At 37.3% G+C, this 19,583-nt stretch overlaps 1 protein-coding gene across 1 annotated transcript in view; it reads right to left on the reverse strand.

The window, feature by feature from the left end:
• The window catches only part of cacna1aa (calcium channel, voltage-dependent, P/Q type, alpha 1A subunit, a), a 79,871-nt gene that overhangs the window by 59,361 nt on the left and 927 nt on the right, over positions 1–19,583 (reverse strand). The window lies entirely within an intron of this gene.

Consider the following 19,583-nt stretch of genomic DNA (forward strand, 5'->3'; position numbering starts at 1 on the left):
TCACATCTTAATGTCACAATCTCAACCTATGACACGCACACATACACATTGTCTTCTTAAATCTGTGCACCTGTTTCATTAAGGTCACAAGACAAACGCATTTTCAGGAGGAGAGCAAGTGAAGAGTAAGAGTGACTGAGAGCAGTACCAGTGTGATGAAGATGAATGAGGGAAGAAGAGATGAATTGATGCATTTTGTAAAAAGGAAGAGGACAAACATGTAAGAATAAAGGGGGGAAAAGAGGTTGAGGTGGAACTACATTAATTGTAAATCAAGTGGAAGCTTCTCTAAAGGGGATCTGTTATTTTTTCTAGCCACCCAAAATAATTCTACTCTTTCACTATCATTCTGCTTCTCCCCTTCACCTTCTCCCTATCTGCTTGGTTCCACTGGGAGCAGCTATTCCCTCAGTACTGAGAGGAGGGGAAATTGAATGGCAAAAGGAAGCTATTTATAGACACATACATCCTACTTCTGCATGTGTCAAACTGTTACACAGATATGCCTGTGTGTCCCGCAAGTGCACTTATGCACATCCTCTATGCGCATGTATGCGTTTGTTCATCCAGTTATGATGAAGGGGAGCTGAAACACTACTATACCTAGCCTAAGCCTGACGTCTGTGTGCATGAGTGTCTCAGTATGTGAGTGTTTGTGATCATGTCTTTGACCACTCTTTAGAGGCCCATATTACGAGTACACCCATGGCACTGCTCAATTAGCCTCCCTGCCCCCTAGCTGTGTGTGTATAGAAATGTGTGTACATGTGTGTGTGTGGGGCTGTGAGAGGGCATGGTGTAACTGACTGAAAGAGGGAGAAAGGAACGATGAGGGGGTGAGAGAGACTGATTTAGAAAAAGAGGGACAAAAGGACAAACGTGTCTGTATTTGTGCAGAGTCTAATACTCCTCATGAGGAATGGCTGTTCAGTTCAATGTTTCATACAGCACACGGTGTATCTGCGCACATTTCAGGGTGCCGCACTGCTCTCTCAATCCAGAGTTTGACCTCAACATTACTGGACAAAGTTACAAAAGTAAAGCTGTAGAAGACGTTATAAAAAATATATATATATATGTGTGTTTTTGTGCTATTCTTAGTCAATCTACTGCAGTCATTTTGCTTCAATTAAGTGGAAAATGGGCTCAACACCCAGTCATGCATGGAATAAAAAGACAAACAGAAAAACTGCTCGGCATTAATCAAAATCATTTAATTAGTTAGCATTTTTCTGCTTGTAGGGCTGGTAGTTCTGTGAGAATTTTTTGGTTGTCTTATAAGCACTGCTCTTCTGAAGTCTTGACTTTAGATTTTCTATGATGTGTTGGTTAAAGAATTGTGATGGTCAATGCAAAAACTCATTGACTCAGTCCATTGTAAATCTTGGTACATGTTTAGGATCATTTTCCCATTGTGGAAGCCCTCCTCTTTTTGCTGTTATTGTTTTTATTAAACAGCCCTAATAGTAATTTGTCCATAGATGCAATAATAATTAAGACATATGGTGTTTTTTATTTTTTTTTCATTCAGAATAGTGCATGTTCTACTCACAAGGGGACAACATCTGACCAGAAATGCCACTGCAGAGGGCGGTCAAATATGCAGACACAAGTGTGACAGCTCCAGAAAGACACATATAAACTAAAAACAACAGATGACTCATACTTTGCCATAAACCTTCAATAATGAATCTCCTCTTCCTCCTTCCTAAATCCTATATATAGCCACTTCAGACTTAAAAGCAAGAGAAGAACTGGGGATTAGAGCTGACAATATTTTGCTCTCCCACACCAAGTTTTCGTTACTTTGTGTTTCACTGATGTTATTTCTGCATATAATTGCATAATTTTATTTTTTAGATGTGTGTCTGCATACAGTTTTACACTGTGATGACCATAAGCTGTAGATGTAGGTGTTTTGCCAGGAAAACGCAAGCTAGACCATCAGAGTATGACAATAGATCCAAATGACGCAGATATACACACACTTCAACAGGCCTTTTATTAACTTTGTCCATTACTGCTTCACACATACTTTAAAGTCCTTTCTCGTCTTCTTTCTCTACCCTTCAGTAAAGCCATTGCCTGTGTCTCCCTGATATATTTTTCTCTCTTTAACCACCTCACTAAGCCTCCACTCTCTCTTACTACCTATTTTTTCCTCTTCTATATTCTTCCATCTCTTCTTAGTCCATATTTCTCCTACTGAGCTTGTCCATCAATCATCCCCATTGCTATCATGCTATTTCTGTTCAATATTGAATGAGACAGAGACAAGGGAAAGAGGGAAGCTGTGTCAGCAAATGCATGAGGACACAAACAGCAAGTCAGTTAAAAAAAGAAAAGGTTGGCTAGAAAGAAAAGATATGGTTGGGTAAAATGAAAGAAATGGGAGAGTGGGAAAGAGGGAAAAAGAAAAAGAAATTGTCCTGTAGGCACAGACGTGGTTGAAAAGAGTGAGTGGTGAGGAATAAAAGAGAGAAGGAGGGAGGACAAAGCTGTGAGAGGAAAACAACAATAGGGAGGAGAGAAGGGCAGAGATGAAGAGCACAGTAGTGCTGAATGAGGAATAAAGCAAGAGAATTACAAAGGGGTGTGATAGGATTGCAGTATTTTCTTCTGCTGAGCAGAGTGTGTATGCTCTGTTGAAAGTAGGTTAGTGGCTATATTCACACATATACATATTTTTTATAAAAGGGGAAGGGAGCTGAAAGGAAGAGAACAGGAGGATTCATTATACTGTTGCAAACAGTCTGCCTGTGCGTATGCATTTGTGCCTCTGACGCACAGATTGCTGTGACCATTATTTGACATAGTGAAACTGAAAAAGTGAGCATACGTACATCTTTTAAACTATTTCACACATGCCAACAAATGGATATGAGCATTTTTAAGAAATAAAAAAAGTAGCAGAACAGAGAAAAATAGTAGAAAAAAAGAAATCTGCTCGTCTACAAAAAAGTTTTATCTTTGTATCTTTCCACACACCTCTGTTATGGGGTATAGAATAAAGAACATATATTGTCTTATCAGCAAAAAATTAAATGCAAGTTAAATTTGTGGCTTGCTTGTGCCACAAATATTTGTTTTATATGTTATAAAGGTACAGGATTTAGTAACACCAGAGCTGGAGTGGCAGACTGAACACGTCTGACACACTTAATCAAACTGAATAGGAGAAAATACAGTTCAGAAGCATGTCAAACATCCTCTTTAAAGCCAGCGCTTGACTAACATAAAAATGTATATACTGTATATTAAAGACCAATAAAAAATAAAAAATCATTATACCTTGTTAAATTGCCATTGGACATATTGTGAACTTTTTAACCACAGCACACAGCCAGCACACACACACCATTGTAAAGAATCAATCCCATCAACTACTCGTGGAGTAAAACCTGTTGGAGCAGTCATCAGCAGCAAGGTTTGTCTAATACCTGCAGCACTTACCAGATATTTGCTTATCTGGTAAAGCCAAAAAAGTAAAAGGTGTTTAATCAGATTGGGCAGTAATAAACTGGGGGGACTGGAGCGATTGCTCATTTGAAGAGAATCTTAAAGGTATAGTGTGTAAGAATTACTGACATTTAGTAATAAAGATGGACAGAGCAATGGCTTCAAATGCCAATCACAGCTGCAAATGGACAGTGGCTGTAAGTGGTCAAAATTCTTCCAGACATACACGTGTCACTACTCTACTCCAGACTCCTTATGTGAGTAGAGTACTCGCTGGAGGTCTGCCTGATGTGCAGCTACAATATATATATATATATATATATATATATATATATTTTTCCCCTCCTACTGTTAAAAATATTCCTGCTGTATCCTCTTCTGTGGGCAATTAGCTCACCTGTAGCCTCAGGTGTGTATGTGCTTGTTGAGGAACTTAGTAAACTCAGCTGTAGTCGAAAACATTGCTAATAAAATCCTTTCTGAGAGTGAAGTATTAAAACACTTATTTATAGGGCTGTCAAAAATAACGCATTAACGGCGTTAATTAATTTATGTAAATAATTGCGTTAAAATTTTTAACAAATTTAACGCATGCACGGCATGCCAAGCCCCATATATCCGTCATTTCTCTGTTATGACGGCGGGACGTGGAGAGGCAGGGTGTAAAAGAAGAGCCGGCTGGCTCTATGGATGGATTTGAGAATAAACACAGCATTAATGGAGTGGCCCATGGACGTCACCTCCGTGGAGAATGTGGGTGTAACTCTTTTCCCAGTGAGAGAGTTCCACACCTGCACTTTTCCCGCATTCTTTTTAAATTCATTCTGCATTTTATGGAACAGCTGAGAAGAAGGAAATAAGCGGTTCATGGTTCACACTGTTACCTCAAAGTATTGTTTTTTCTGCAGGACCTTCGCTAACAAAGTAGCTGACTACACTGTTGCCAACTCTTCAGTAAGAAAAGTAGCTACTGGCTGTCCTAAAAGTCGCTACAATTCACCAGAGCCCTCGATATACTCTTTCAATTGGTAAGGGAATCAATAAAGAACCTGACTGGTAGGCAGAATTGATAATGGAACTGATATCAATAACATCTTATGATTTATGATGATGAACATTAAAAAAGTTTGAGGATTTAAAAGTGGGTTTAAAATATAATAATGTCTCATGAGAAGTTTTGCATTATTTTAAAGAAAAGAGCAAAAAACGAACAAAGGAAAAGTTGAACTCCATAACTTAGCCTCCCCTTCTCTCTGTCAGCTTATTTATATCCCTTCTTCCCCCTCTCTGTCTCTCTCTCTTGCTGTGTCCTGTTACATTATGCAGCAGCAGCAGAACAGCTCAAATAATTACTTCACTTTCTTGTCACTTTTCCCTCAGAAGCACTGATTTGATCGGATGAATGGGATTAAGCAGTGTGGTTGAAACCAAACTAATTATTTTGATAATCAGAGGCTATAAAGATAAGAGGCATGGTTGAAGTGCTTCATTTTATTACTGTAAGACTAATTTGGAATAGAATATTCTGAATTAAAATACTGACCTAAAGATTATTTTCAAATTTTACATATTGTCCCTGCCAGGACTTCATGATATGACTGACGACTGCAATAACAATGAGACATGTGACATATAAACAAACAAATTAAGTATATGATGTTAAGCACAGGTGTATAAATGCACCTGTACAAGCTTGTTGTTAAACAACTAGGAGCCCCTAAGAGCGCTGTTTGGTCCACTTTAAATAAACTGTGGTCCACTTCTACAGATAATCCGGTCCGTTTGAAGTAGTACATTCAGACTGATGTGAACCAAATAAGCAAACTCTGGTCTACTTGAAAACTGTGGGTCTCGAGTCCACCTGCAAGTGAACTCTTGTGTGGCTGACAGTGTGAAAGCAAACTGACCATCCAGCAGACCAAAGAGAGGCAGGGATGTACTATGCAATGTACTGCAACATGTCGGATATCTTTCTGCCTCTTGCCGCGCATACTGGACAGATTCTGGTAAAAACCTACATTAGGTTTGACAGCGAAGTAAAAACAGAAACCTCAAGACTGAATAAATTTATTGTTGCTTCATTGTTTAGTTACCGCTGTTTTCGGCCCTAGCCAATCAATGAGCCTGATTTTCTTCTTCTTGCTCACAGGTCAAGTCAGGGAATACCTCCCCTAGTGAACAGCTGTTGTAACTGTGGCACATAGTTAATGTGATTTGGTTCACTTGACTGAAGTGCAGTGTAAAAGCAAACCAAAGTTAATGCCTGAAAATTTTCAGAATTCCCCACTCAATTATACCAAGTCCCCTGGACTCTTCTAGTGTGAATGCACCCTAAGTCAAATGTAGGGTAGGTGGGATGAATGCCAAGTATGGCTGCTGGTGTGAGTAACTGTTTCTCATTTAGGGCTGCAACGATTAGTCGACGTTGTCGACAATAGTCGACAATAAAAGTAGTCGATAACGAATTTAGCCGTCGACTATTGTCGGCAAAAAAAAAGAAAAAAAAAACTACCGAGTGAGACATCGTCTTCTAATCCTATCTCTGCTGAGAGTTGTACAATGCACATGCAAAGAGGGAAAAAAAATACAGAGTGAGACATCGTCTTCTTTTTTAATCTCTGCTGACAGTTGCACATGCACAGTGAAGTCCGCCAGGGGAAAAATATGGTGGCGGACTAGGGAAGAAAACGGCGGCGGAGAACGTCAAAAGTCTGGGATAACTTCGCTTTAAACTTACAAAATAAATTAAATACATGTGAGATTTGTAAAGCGGACCTTGTGTACCATGGAAGTAAGTCTGCAATGCTCGAACATTTAAAGAGGAGGCACGTCGGACTTGACAACCTTATGCAAAATTTCAAAGCTGAAATTGAAATAAGATCCATTTATAATAATCATGAGATACATAATCCGATTGGTCGACTAGTCGTTTTAATAGTCGGTGACTAATCGACCATCAGAATAGTCATAAGTTGCAGCCCTATTCTCATTAGTTTAATATATTAGTAGAACATAATACTAGCCCCTCTAATTAACTATGAATTCAGCCTGCCTTGAATGTTTATACTAAAATCCATTCATATGCTTAATGCCAACACAACACAGACATTTCACCATTTCACTTACTGCTTGAAGTTCATACTCATATCCTTCAACAACTTTTAGCTTCAGTTTCCCCACAAAGCAAACTTCATACAGGGCTTCATTCATAAAAACTATCATCAGTGAATTACAGCAACCAAATCCAAACATCTTGGTGACTTGTGTAGCTGGCCAGGATAAACAAACTGCATCCACTGATTCAACCGTGCTAGGACTTACGGGGAAGCTGAAAAGGGTCAACATCTCCTTGCAACAAAAACAGATTTTCTTCAAGGCTCCTCTAAAACAATAACAATGTGCTCTGAAAAGTAGTAGTGGATCACTCATTCTTGGCAGTGCAAAAATGGATGCAGTGGAAAACATGCACAGTAGCTTGGGCACAAGAAAGTCCATGTCCATCCAATCTGATGTGATAACGGCTAGGATGCTAAAAAATAAAATAAAGCAAGTACCATCTTCATAAATATTGAAATATGCAAATACTTTGTTTTATTTAGCTGTGATCAGTGTTTAAGCTGATAATACATTCCTTGAACATGGCAGATAAGCCAAAAAAAATGCAATAATTCAAGTTGCAACAGTGTAGCTCAGTTATCAGTGAGTATCTGCACAAATAAAGCACATGGGTTGCTCTAGCATGAGTGTGTCTGCCATTCTCTAAAGACATGCATCTCTGCAGTGAAAGGTGTTTCTATTTTGAATAGTTAAAATGCACAAAATCCTCCTCGGTTTCAAAGGACACAACTTCCCTTTCAGTCTCAGTCTCACCCCTGCGTTTACACCTCCCATAGGGTCTGCAGTTCTCTTCTACTGGTAGCTAAAACAATGTTTTGCGGTAATAAATGGGCATGTATATTGATGTGAAGGAATATCAAAATGGCTGATGTTACATTTGTTCATGCTGAGGGAGAGGATGTTTGTTCTATTAACGGATCATCTGAAAGTGTGTAACATGTATCTCTAAGTTTAATATTAATTTAATTTGGATCTTTTTATTGCCCAGTCCTGTTGCTGCTGATCATTTTTCTGGTAATCCTCTTCAAACCAAGAACACATAAGGCCAACAACAGAGAAAAATTGTCCAAATAGCTTCCAATTAGGGCTGCACGATTAATCGTTAAAAAATCTCGATCTCGATCCACACATACACGTGATCTCATTTCTAACAACAACGATTCTGAAGCATTTTTAATCACTGCTGCGTCACAAATAAACGTTTCGATTTTTTCCCCGAATTTTTTAAAGCGCCCTCAAACGCAGCACTACCGCTGCCTCCCCACCCCCTAACCAATGGTAAAGCGTTATTACTTCAGTGGAGCAAGCCCACCTGCAGTTAGCTGGTTTTTCAAAAAAGCGAGCGAGACGAGAGTAAAGCAAAGCGGAGTTCAGTCTGCAGCTGGGGGTTGAATGGATGACGAAGAGATACCAGGAGGTAGCGGCGACATTCACCCGCCCGCCCGAACCGAGCTAGTACCCAGAAAAGGCTCGCATTCGGCTGTGTGGAAATATTTTGGTTTCAAACCAGGTGACGACAAACAGCGCCAGTTACTTTATAAAGTGTGCCTTGCCCAGGTTGCTGCACCGCAAGGCAATACCACAAACCTTTTCAATCACCTTAAGCGACACCAGACACGAGACTTGTATTTTTGGCCAAGAATCTTTAAGCCAATTCTGAAGTTATATTTTCATGGCCATGCATACGTTTTACGTTCTTAGAAATCTAACTGTTTAATTTATATATGATAAGGGGAATATGTTATCAGCCTCTCTCTTTTTTTTTACCTTTTGTGGAAATAGTCTTTCTTCCAAATGATAGAACTACAACTATGCATCTGCCAAAGAAATGCTCCAACAAAGCTCTCATGCAAACACAAGCTCTTTTTGAACATTTTTTTCAATAGATTGTTTTGTTTAAGTTTATTTGTGCAATAAATATTATGTGGATAAAAAAATCGTGACAGAATCGTGATCTCAATTTTAAGCAAAAAAATCGTGATTCACATTTTTCCCAGAATCGTGCAGCCCTACTTCCAATTAAAACTTTCCAGCCTAAAACTCTATTCCAGACATGCTTACTTCTGGCTTTCGAAGAACCAAGATGTTAAAAATCAATTTTTAAACTCAAGATTTCAAATTAGTGACTAAAAACCATCACAGTGGTTCTCTCCGCTTCTTATACTCATGCTATGGTCTCTGTCTCAACCCTGCCACCGCCACTCCCTCATCACCCACATACAGCAGAGTTGTCATTTTGTACAAGATGCTGACGCTGGTGTGTGCTGTTCAGTGTGTGCATCAGCATAGCACGTGACATTTTTCACATCAGCTGAATTTTTTGGAGGTAGATAGTGTGTTAATATGAAAAGAGTTGGTATACTTGAGAGTACTTGCTTATTTAACAGTGTATACTCACTTGCTTTTCTCTGCCAATGTGTATTTGTGTGTTTAGTGAGCTGAGTTGAGCTTGAGTGTGTGCCAGCTCGCCCTGCAGGTAGAGTGCAGGCTTCCAGCAGGGTTTGTCTAGTAACAGCCACAACACGTGACCAAAAAAACACAAGCACGAAAAAAAAAATAAATAAATAAAAAAATAAAAAATCAATCCATCACAGACTCTCTCCTTCTCTATTTTCTCTCTGTCCACGTATCCTAATCCCAAAAATAGCTCTTCCCCACGTCACTGCACCCCTCTCACACACACACTCACAGACAGAGATACATTGTCAGACACACACGCTCAACACAAACACACACACACACACACACTCATCGAAACTAGTCTGCAACTGAATTATTCAGCAGAGCCAGAACGCACAGCTAAGAAGGAGATAGAGAAGGAAAAAGAGAACAACGCTCTATTTAACGTGCACTTCGCATGAAAACACTCTGTAAATGTAATGTATTAAAAATTATAATATGAATATGTATTAGATTTTTATCTGTCTCCATACAATTAAATGTTTTTCATTATAAGTCATCTTGACAGTGACACTGAAAAAAGTTTAAAATTTCATATTTCCGGCTGCTTCCAACATGTTTTCTTAGAGCAAGATTTCAAAACTACATTTAAATGGCGCAAACCTGTTCAGAATGATGCAACATTGCAGTAAGCTGTATGAAATGAGTGGCTGATTTCTATTGCAGCAAGTGACACTAAAATTTCTATCACGACGCATACCTTCTAAGTTACAGGACTGTGCTGCCTTTCAGTATTTGCTTTCATTGCGCAAATGCCATACACTGCATGGTGCAACAGCACAGTGTGCTATTAAAAAGTCCACAATGCATTTATCAGATTTTAGATACTAATGCGCCATTTGCAGCTTGAGCAGCCATGATGAGTGGCAAGCTGTTAGTGTGTGTGTGTAAACGTATGCTGGTCAAACTTACACAAATCAGCTGCTGGACGGTGCAGGTTATGTGTACGGTGGCACAGGCAATCACTTCACTGTCATAGCAACAGTGTTTGGCTTGAAAGAACTGAAGCATGAGCTAAGAAGACAAGGCTCAAAGTCGGATCTGTGGTGCAGCACCACAGCCATCTTTCTCTGCAAAGCATGAACTATACTTAAAATACACAAAGATTTTCAATGACTAAGACTTTTGAAATTTGCTAACTACAACTAAATTTTCATCTAAACTAACAATTTTTCTGTTATGTTTTCAGAAGTTTTACTGGTCTAGATGTGCAGCCACCTGTGACACGAGCAGGAACCTTTTGTGAAGTGCAACACTGAAAAGAGCAGCAGCTTCTGTTATCTTTATTGTGATAGGGGATATACTTCTAGTTCTGAGTGTATAATTAAAGAGACAAGTTTCAGTTTTTTTATCTGAGAAAAATAATCAGCAAATCTCATTAAGGAATTCAGGCTTTAATATCAGCAAAGAAAAACAGTAACTGTGCCCATCTCCAATATAGCACGTCAATAACACATTCCTTGACACTAAAATTAACTTCTAGAACTATAGAGTCAGACATTTGTTGTTTAGTTAGTTATGAGAGTCAGACATCATCCTTCCTTAAATGTGGGTTTATACACCAGTTCAGCTTTTAGGTTAAATCTCACTGAAAGTAGTGACTATCACATCTCACTTTCAGCTCAACTAATTGTTACAGCTCCCCTCTCTGATCGATTTGATTTGATCCTTGAAAAATACTCTTGATGAGACGATATTTTACAAAACCAACGAAATGTGTGAAGTAGTTGTCCCCAAATCTGGGGTTGGTAACCATTACAATCCACCTATTACACAGTTTATAGTAATGTAGCACATCAAAATAAACAGAAGATCCTGGGCTAAAAGCCACAAATAGTTCCTTAAAGTGCTCCAGACACAACTCAAATCATAACTAAATTTAATATAATATCTTACGTATGACTGCCCACGCGCGACATTTCTGACTCCACAGCTACAACAGTGTATCCATACTGCAGGGTACGCGCATCAAATGAAAGAAGATACTCCACTGAATCTAAACATGTGCTCTACACCAAAGCATTGGAGAGATAAAAGCTAATAAATAACAACAGCAGAAGCCACTTAGCCAGAAGCTAGTTACAAAAATTCTCTTACCTTTTGCCGTTTCACTGTGAAAAGTATATTTTGCCGGTAAATCCACATTTAGTTATTTAAGAACAATGTCTAGTGCGACGCAAATAATTTTCACCGTCTCCACAAGACTTTGTTTAGGACCCTGTGAGAGGCTTTGAAATCCACCAATACAGTAGTCTGTCCTTCTCAAACTACGGCCTTCTGCTACTTTTGATTGGCTGAGAGGGCTGTCATTCGTATCCTAGTTTGATTATATTGGCTTTAATTCATTTATTGATGTCTTGGTCACCCAAATCGACTAATCGGTTGAAGCTATAGGCGCGCGCATTCACATACAGCCAGGTAGCCACACATTGACTATTACGCACAGTTACGCAGAGCGAGCAGCAATAGGGCACAACAGGGGAGATTTGAGGCCATGGTCTGTAGAAATTTGCTGTACATTGTTATAGAAATGTATTAGGTGTTATTGAACACCATTAGTGATATAAAAGGAAATAAATAGTTTTGCACATGAGAAAATGCAGAAGGTGCAGATGGTGCCAAACTGTGCCAAAAGGGTAATTTTGGAAACCAAAAATATTGCATTGATTCTATTTTAGTGAATAAGTAACATGGTGTACATATTTTTGTGCAGTTTTGGAAAAATCCTAACAAAATATCCATTTAGTCTTTTTCCAAAAAGGGAAAACAAATGGGACAATCGAAGAATTAGAAAAGGAGAGAAATGTACCAATTTGAACATAGTGGTAATTGTATAAAGGTAAATAGGGCAGACAAACATGCAGACAAGTTCAAAGTGTAAAGCAGTGCTCTGCATATGATCACTATTAGCAGAACTTTGTTTCATATGAGCAAAAATATAACTGAAAATATCACTTTTAAGCCACCATATCAGTTCAGTAATCAGTTCAATTCTGCATAATCAGAGTACTCAGTTCACTTTTGACAAATAATTTATGAAGACAAGGTTTTTGAAACACTGCTGATAAAAATACATAAAACACATATTAAGAAAAGATATTTTTGTAAAATGCAGAAAAGCAATTCAAAAAGATTAGTCTTCTTTCTAAGCTTGTTTTGGTACCCATGCAAACCCCAATGCAGATTCTGCCCGTGGGGGCTCAGGATACGGATCAACTCACACATTTATTACCAAACAGTCGAAGTTATTAGGTAGGCAGATTGCGCCCAAAGGACACTCACACACACAACATGAATGTGTGCCAACAGACAACACACATATGTGAACTACATGAGCTTACTAAACTAAGCAAGACTAGCAGATGCCTGGATGTTCAACTAAATATCCGAAAATCATCACAATAATGCCTTAAATTACCATCACAGAAGTTAAAAATAGTCCTTTCCACAGAAACAGATATGGGGAAAAAAAAGAGATGCAAAGAATAATGTATCACATTTGAATGAAAGACAAAAAGTAACAGGTAGTAAAACATAAGAGGACATGACAAAACTTCACTTCTTTTCAATGAAAAATGGCAGAAAAAAAAGTGACAGGGAAAAGAAAGGGCAAGAGATTTTTGCTTTAGTGCTTAGAGTTCGAACTTACTTTGGCTTTAGGGAGCAATGCAGACACAAAGAACAGAGCCAAAACATGTATAATCAGCCATTAAGATCCAACCTATAATTGTCTACTTTTGTTATATGTCCATCTTAATTAGACAGGGTATTTAGCCTGTCTTAACCAAACAGGCTGTATACGTATACAAACATTAAATCTTTTTTGACAAAAGCAAGTTTGTTTCTAAGTTCCGGCTGCAGTGACCTAGCCATTCCTCAGTGTTCACTAGTTTGTGTAAAATGATTTATATGCAGACAGGCAGTTGGATTCCCTCCACGGTTTCTCATTAGCATGTCCCTCTCTATAATGTCTACGTCTTCCTGACATTCCCAATTACTGTCTCTGTTTCTATCTTTCCACTCCATCTCTCTGTTCTGCTTTTTCTAAAGCAATTTGAGCATTTTGCTTAAAATCAGAGGGTTATCACATGTCTCTAAGTTGATCCAATCACAAGAGGGCAGCTTTACACAGACACACACGTACACACACACACACACACACATATATATATATCAGATCATACCTAGCCCATATATGACACATGGACAGTTGTGATCAGATCTCATGTGAATAATTTCTGTTTACAAACAACAAGTATTAGAGTTATGCACACATTCAAATTTCTGAATACATACCTGACGGCACTACTGCACTACTACTCAGTCAGCTCATTACTCGCAATTATTTCCAAGCCATGACCCAACCTGTTAATATACGACCCATGATCAATACACAGCCAATGAAGTTACTCACTTTTGCCATTAACTTCTTCTACTTCACTGTGTTTTCATTTTTACTTTACTACTACTGGCCAAGAGCATTTGCAAAATGGATGGCTAAGAATAGTTGCTGGTTCGTACTACAGTGCAGGACTCTGCCAAAAATGTTGTTGTTTTATAGCAATGGGATGAATTTAAATGGGAGCATGAACTAATTTCTTTCTAGAATTCAGGGGGAAAAAAGTTTAATAACACTTGCATAATACTGATTGTTTTTTTGCTTTTATTTATTTATTTATTTATTTATTTTTTTGTAAGTTAGAATGTATGTCTATAACCCTGACTATGAAATATCAGCAGCATAACTATGCTCTGTAGTCTCCATGGTCTTGTCCATGGTGCTGAAGTAACAGATGGTTTTGTAACAGTACTAGTTTTCATCAGTTTAGTGTCAGAACTTTAATATTCTCTAAAATATTCAAAATACTCCAGATAATTCCAAACTATATTCTAAACAACAGGAGAGTAGAGAATATTATCACTGCCATGATTAAAGTTACAGGTAGCAATAAAAAAATAAATTAAAGAAAGTTAGAAAACCATCGTAACAACATGCAGTTGCCTGAATGTTAAAAAAAAAAAAAAAAAAATCTGTTTTATATCTTAAAGGTTATTTAGTGGCATCTACTGAAAATATACCAGACACCAAGTCACATCTACGAAAAGAAGGGGAGATGGACATAGGTTTGTTTTTGCTTTTGGTTCACACAAAGAACAGTAATAAATCTGCATTGACCTCATGCATCATTCGGCTGCTACAGTAACGCTAGGTAAATATAAAATAATTAAAATGCCTGTGAGTTTTTTTTAAATGAACTATTAAAATTTTAAATGTCCACATCCAGTAAAATGAAAAGTCCAGCAAAAATGTTCATTTTCAGCTACTACTGTAAGAGATGTACAAGAGATTAAAGGTTGTCATTTAATTTTTATTTATTCTTTGTCAGAATTGCTTCCTTGGAACAAATTTTAAAGCTAAGAGCTCAAACACTCACATTCACTGAAAAGAACCAGCAGCACAGCCATTTAAATGCAAAAGTCAGATAATATACAGCATCCACAGCATATGAGTCCATATAATGTATAAATGTGTAGTTTAAAGACAATTCTGGTCGTGATGCTGTTCTGAGACTTTACTTTAGATTTCTTGTTATAAAAAAACAACAAAAAAAAACATAGTTATTGTTTAATGTCTCTGATTCCCTTTGATTATAAAAGGATGGTTGCTTTATAAAAACTCATTACTTGTGTTATATTTCATACTGAGCTCAGCGTTGCTATAGATAGAACATGTATCTACTTCCTCTCCATTTACATCAGAGAAAAAAAAAAACTTAAGTGCATCCTGATGACACAGACTACACCATATGTTGGGCATCCAGCATATGTGTGTGAGGTTGGTTGTGTCAGTGTGTGTATATTAGCGTGTAAATGCCAAGGTGCTATGAGTAGTAGCCAGCAAAGACCTACAAATTTAACTTTGTAGCTTTTCACACATGTACACCAAAATAACAGAAAAAGGTTCAAGAAAAGAAAGAAAACAAAAGGTTTCTAAACAGACAACAAAAAAGATAAGCAACTGAAGCCAAAGGTCAGTAAGACATCTAATGGGGATTTCTTTTCTAAGGTCCTACAGTATGAGCCATTTAGTATCAACTTCCGCCTGTATGTAACATGAGCACATCGTCAGGACAGCGCAGTTACTCTGATATATGAACTCTGTAATAACTCTGAGTAGTTCTCTGACACATTATGATGCAGAGATTATAATAGAGCATAGTGCTTTATCAGTACGATTCAGATGCAAATAAGAAGTCATGACAGTTAATTAAGTGTTACTTTTAACATATTATGGCTAGTGTAGTCATTTTCTACATTTCTTTGGTGGCTGAATGGTTACCTCGGTTCAGGGGGATTGTATAAAAGTATGAAACTTTCTAAGTTTAAAACTTTAATATGGGAGGATTTGTGCTGACTATGGCCAAAGTTAAAACCTCTGAATAAGAGAAGTTCCTCTCTCTTTAGAACAAGTTACCTTAATAGTTGATAGGGACCTTTCAGACAAATTTAGCTATTTGGAACAGGCGTACGATTCGATAATACCAACTGGCTAGTAGCAGAAGATTGGACAAAAAATCTAATTAAATTAAAAAAATTAATAGGTGACACACATGCAATTGCCCACGTGCTATTCGCATGTTTGAAAGTGTGACATTGTATCCTCTATATTTTACCAGTTACTGCTAATTTAATTCACTAGATAGACTAACAAAATATTGTTTTTTTGACTGATATCTGATATGCTGATGATTTACAACTCACTGGCCAATAACCAATCCTGATATACAATACTGACCATTTATCAGTGGAATGACTGATATCCAGAATTAAATTTTAAGCCAATATTAGCCGATACCTATACATATGCATCTCTAGTCAAAATATTGATTGTCTATTGAACTGGATGTATATTTTATATTGAACAAAAGTTGAAAGACATCTATCCATTTTGATGATGGATGATTCATTTTTAATGATTAATATTGGAGGAGTGGTAGCCTTGTGGGTTCAAGCCCCAGGGCTGGCAACTGGGGTAAATCACTGTGGGCCCCTGAGCAACGCCCTTAACCCTCAACTGCTCCCTGGGCACTGGATTCTGGCAGCCCACTGCTCCTAGCAACCAGCATGTGTTCAATACAGAGAAAGAATTTCACAGCTGGGATTAATAAAGTACAATAATTTATAATTTATTTATTAATTAATAACTAAATTTTCTTTGCCAATTACTTGTTTCCAAAAAGATTTGGGCACTGTGAACAGGTAGTCATATATATATCATATGTATAAGGAAAAAGAATGCAATGATTGACTTTTTACTTCTGCTAAGGTGTGGGACAAGTATTCGGCAGCAACAAAACTCTAAAAGTTATGGAGGGAGCTTGATGAAATTTTCAGGTAACCTCAGAAATAGAATAAATAATTAGTGATTAGATTTTGGGGGTGATCCGGATCACCACCTGGAGTCTTTACTATGGGAAGATAGGGATAATTTTGTCATTACAGCTTTTAACTTAAAAATAATGCCCACAACCATTGTTAAAAAAAATAAAAAATGTAATGACTTGGTGGAGCTCTACACTCTCTGAGTGCTTCTAGTTATTTAGTAAAAAGGATGTGAGACATGAGTTGGTGTCAGTAACACAATTCAAAAAAGCTGTAACAAATTTTAAGAGCCATGCTTTCTTATTTCTGAAACAACAGATTTTTGTTATTTTAGCTACCTGCCTTGTCATATCTTTTGTTTTATGAACTGTCAAATGTTTTCTTTAGGTGCAAGGTTTAACCTGACTCTTTCTTTCCAGAGCCAAGAGGATTTTTACATGTAGAAAATAGTTTCTCAATGTTCTGCGAAAATAAGCAAGACCTTCTCAGATGGCAGCACATATCATTAATTCATAATGTGGTGGTCATCGTTAATGGTGACAACACAGACATCATCCTACACAAATACACACTTATGACAACTTTTGCATGCATGATTTAATCTTTGAATTTAATCTTTGGCCACACAACAAAATAAAACTATTGGTCATAATTTATCTGATGAGCAAATCCACTGAAACTTTTATGTTTGGTGAATCAAAAGCTATTTCAGTTTCCATTCAGAAAAACATTATATCCACAAAACCAGCATGCATCTGACACCCCCTCTGCTGACTGCAGGTTCACAACAGTATTAATCTTAAAGCATCTTATAAAGAAAACAAAAAAGTTTAATTCAAGTTACATAAAATCCAATTAATATCAGTTTAATGCAGTTAAATTACTTCATACATGAACATATTCATATAATGCTATTTTATTAAAAGCTGTTTATAAGGTGATTGTACTATATCTTCTCTTTGGGTTATTCCTCCATCCTGAGCTTGAAAGATTGAGCAAAAGTAATCATCAGTCATATATCTTTTCAGACTTTTTGTTATTGTGTTACACAGCCTAACTTGCTTTAATGCTGGCCAGTGAAGGACAGATGGCAGACTGAAACTAAAATGAAAGAAAAGACCCTTAAAAGGAGGTATATATTGAAAAGTCTGGGACAGAATGAATCAGATTTAGCATTAAAAAGCTGAAGGTCTTTTACCCATAGCTGCACATATGTGGTGCTGTCCATGGTCCTGAGAGGCCTGGCGTTAGCTTGGTTTGATTCTTACCATTTAAGTTTAAAAGAAAAGTGTTGCAGTGTGATCTGGGCTTACTGGAGATGGCACGATGACTGGCCTTCATTATAAAGCCCTGTCAGATTGAAACTGATCAACTCAACTGACATGAGCTTTAGCACATTTGATAATTTAATTATCTATTTCAGAGCCAGCTAGCTGGCACTTCTGTTAGATAATACCACATCTGCTCTTCTAATGGGTGATTTAATACACAAATTGTAATATAACTAGTCAACGCCATTGCCTATTCCATTCCAAGTTGGAAGGCAAATTTGTGGAATAAATCTTCAACGCTTTTAATTGTCCTCCAAACCCTCAAATATAGTTATTTGGACCATATATATATATAAGATTTTTGAAGGAGATGATAAGGTACTGTTCACAAATACCACAGGGGTGACCATGAAAACCACAAAAAAATTTAGACTCTAAATGCACAGGTCTAAACTGTGAAACTGAAACTGTGAATATTTTTTTGCAAGAAAGTCAGAGAAGTGATTATGAAAAGACATTTTTAAAAAGATCAAATGAAATAAAATAATAACAGAAAAGGACATGCAACACTACTCCATGACTTCAGAGACTAAGAGACACAGAAAAAGCTAATCAACCACAAAGAGTAAAAAAAAAATACCACAAAGAGATGCTAAGCATCTAAATAGAAACCTCATTAAACCTGTAATGGGCAGAAATTAAAACTAAGGCATAGAAAAATAAATTTAAAGAGAAGCACAGCGACCAAGAAGAAATCAGCTTTAGAGAGGAAGATGCCAAAAAAAATAAAAAAATAAAAAAATAGGAACCCAGTCCCTTTCTTTACCTTTAATTAACATTTCAGTAATAGGATAAGGGTCACCAGGTCACCCCAGGTTTGCAGGGAGCCTCCTCTTTTCGTTGCTGTAACCACAATACAACCACCTAAAATATTCCACAAATACATAAACATAATTTACTTCAGAACTCCAAATTTGGCACTATGCCACATTTTCCAAACAAATATACGTATGGGGCAAAAAAGGGGTTGTTGTATCTTGAGAAACTTGCATTTAAATAATAAAAATAATAGAATCCTGTAAGCCACATTATATTTAGATTAATGCATATCTGTTTCATGTTTATTTCCAACATTGCTGTAAAACTTCAGAAATAAAATCTGAGATTAAATAGCAAATTTTCTGCACTTTCCATCTTTCCCTCGCCAACACAGTTCTCTGCCATTTAGATGGTGAATAGACATGATTTGGAGGTAACAGAAGTCCTGCATTTCACCAGAACAGCCCAATTAGTGTGTGTAGTCATATGATAGTTCAAGCATCAGCATGGCTCAGTATATTCATTACTCCAATTTCCTCTCTTGTCATTAACACTCTTTAAACATTTTTGCATGCTTTCACACACACACGTCTTGAAGTTACTTGCAATTTCTCCTCAGAAATGTGCAAAATGTGCTAATGTGAAAAATTGTAAAATGCAGAGGATTGCAGGACAGTTGCATTATTTGTTGGAATGTACACACATATACACACATATACACACATGCACACGGATTGAAGTGATGGCACATTCATTCAGTGACACCTGCATCTTCTGCGATTAAGAGGACAAGCTTTAGAAAAATTTATGTCAATATGCAAGTTAATACTATACACACAGCTACATACCTCTCACTCATTCTTACACACATTATCTAGAAAGGCACCTGCATCATGCTGATATAAGAGTGTGTGCAGGAGAGGTACACGCATGCACACGCACACACACAATGTAGCAGCTTATTTTCAGCTTTTCCTCTTGCCCCCCCTTCTCCCTCTCTTCACTCTACATCCTCTCCTGTTTCTCTGTACAAGGCGCTGGGCCTGTAGCCTGCAGCACATGCTGACATCAGCA

Source organism: Melanotaenia boesemani, chromosome 2 (genome assembly GCF_017639745.1).
Source record: "Melanotaenia boesemani isolate fMelBoe1 chromosome 2, fMelBoe1.pri, whole genome shotgun sequence".
Classification (NCBI taxonomy): Eukaryota; Metazoa; Chordata; class Actinopteri; order Atheriniformes; family Melanotaeniidae; genus Melanotaenia; species Melanotaenia boesemani.